The sequence below is a fragment of the Odocoileus virginianus genome, chromosome 20, assembly GCF_023699985.2.
Source record: "Odocoileus virginianus isolate 20LAN1187 ecotype Illinois chromosome 20, Ovbor_1.2, whole genome shotgun sequence".
NCBI lineage: Eukaryota > Metazoa > Chordata > Mammalia > Artiodactyla > Cervidae > Odocoileus > Odocoileus virginianus.
In genome coordinates, this window is record NC_069693.1 from 39,084,702 (window position 1) to 39,087,354 (window position 2,653).

Here is a 2,653-nt window from a genome sequence, read left to right on the forward strand (position 1 = left end):
AACTGAACTGAATATTCCTCTATGTCACCAAACTTTATGGGCCTGGTTTCCCCATTTGTAAAATGGGAACAACAATGGGACCCAAATGGGTTTTTCTTCTTCTTTTTTTCTTAAATTGGAGGATAATTGCTTTACAATGCTGTGTTGGCTTCTGCCATACAACAACCGTGAATGAGTCATAATTTTATATTTATATATAAGCTTCCCTGGTAGCTTAGCTGGTAAAGAATCCACCTGCAATGCAGGAGCCCGTGGTTCCATTCTTGGGTGGGGAAAATCCCCTGGAGAAGGGATCGGCTGCCCACTCCAGTGTTCTTGGGCTCCTCTGATGGCTCAAATGGTAAAGAATCTGCCTGCAGTATGAGAGACCTAAGTTTGATCCCTGGGTTGGGAAGATCCCCTGGAGGAGGGCATGGCAACCCACTCCAGTATTCTTGCCTGGAGAATCCCATAGACAGAGGAGCCTGGTGGGAGAATTCTCCAGGTAAGAATACTGGAGTGGGTTGCCATGCCCTCCTCCAGGGGAATCTTCCCAACCCAAGGGTCAAACCGACATCTCTCATGTTTCCTGCATTGGCAGGCAGGTTCTTTACCACAGCTGCCAACTGGGAAGACCCCATCCCTCCAGGTCATCACAAAATGCCAGGCTGGGCTCCCTGTGTTATATGGCAGCTTCCCACCAGTTAATTGTTTTACACATGATAGAGTATATATGTCAATACTAGTCTCTCAATTTGTCCTACCTTCTCCTTCCCCCATTGTGTCCACACGTCCATACTCTACATCTGCATTTCTATTCCTTCCCTGCAAATAGGTTTATCAGTATCTTTTTTCTAGATACCATATATATGCACTAATATGTGATACTTGTTTTTCTGTTTCTGAGTTACTTCACTCTGAATAACAGACCCTAGGTTCATCTACCTCATTAGAACTGACTCAGAGTCATTCCCTTTTATGACTGAATAGCATTTCATTGTGTATAGTACTACAGCTTCTTTATCCAGTCATCTGTTGATGGACATCTGAGTTGCTTCCGTGTCCTGGCTATTGTAAATAGTGCTGCAATTAATAGTGGTACACCATTGCAACAAAAGAACAAATACCTAGGAATAAAGCTATGTAAGGAGATAGAGGACTTGTATGCAGAAACTATAAGACATTGATGAAAGAAATCAAAAGACACAAACAGATGGAGATACATTCCATGTTCTTGGATTGAAAGAATCAGTATTGTGAAATGATTATACTACCCAAAGCAATCTACAGATTCAATGCAATCCCTATTAAACCACCAATGGCATTTTTCACAGAACTAGAGCAAAAAATTTCGCAATTTGTATGGAAACATAAAAGACCCCGAATAGCCAAAGCAATCTTGAGAAAGAAAAACGGAGCTGGAGGAATCAACCTTCCTAACTGGAGGCTGAAGTCATCAAGACAGTACGGAACTGGCACAAAAACAGACATACAGATCAATGGAACAAGATAGAAAGTCTAGAGATAAACCCACGCACCTATGGGCACCTTATTTTTGATTAAGGAGGCAAGAATATACAATGGACAAAAGACAGCTGTTTCAATATGTGGTGCTGGGAAAACTGGACAACTACATGTAAAAGAATGAAATTAGAACACTACCTAACACCACACAAAAATAAACTCAAGATGGATTAAAGCCTTAAATGAAAGGCCAGATTATAAAATTCTTAAAGGAAAACATAAGCATATATCTTTGACATATATCACAGCAAGATCCTTTTTGAATTCCATTTTTAGTGCATATTTTTATTTATGTGCAGAGATACTCACATTCCATATATAATAGTACCCCAAATTCCCTTTTGAAATTAGTTTAAAAATATTGAGCAAATAATTGCAATATTTAGAAGGTGGTAAGCAAAAGACTAAAATATGGGAAATAGCATAGAATGCACTGCTGCTTTAGTCACTGAAAAAAGTTCATACATGGTTTAAAATCTATTTGCATTTAGGCACAGATTTTCTGGAGATTTTAAACTAAGGTACATAGCACTGGGATTTTTAATACTAGAAATGATTGATGGTTCTAAAATTTAATGTCTTTGAATATATAAACCTAAGTTGATCAAACCAACATGAATACTATGAGTATTTGTGACTTTTATTTTAAAAGGAAAGAGAAATGAAAAAGAAAAGGAAAATTTAAAATTTTACACACCCTTGATTTAGTCAACAGTCTGAATTTCTATTTTTTAATAAAAAATATTTTGATCATTTTTATATGTCATTTTGCTACATATCTTAAATGTGTTATTTCACTTAATTCTTGCAACAATCTCATAATATAAGACTGTGGTTGTCTCAGTTTTTAAAACATATGGTAGGTTATCATAGGTCGGGAAACTTGATCAATGCTATAAACTTCCATTTTTACTCTCCTTTTATAGTGCCTAACATCCACCCTGGTGACAGCTCCAGTCACTGAGAGCCCACTATGCCCTGGACCCTGCACTAAGCACTCTGGGGACATTTCTCTAATTTCTTAACAGTCATACAGAGGTAAGTGTTATTAATGCAACAATGGATAAAGGAATTGGCTCAGAGTAGTTAAGCAACATATCCACAATCACATAGTTTTTAAGTGGTAGACCTGGAATTTGTTCTAAGCTTT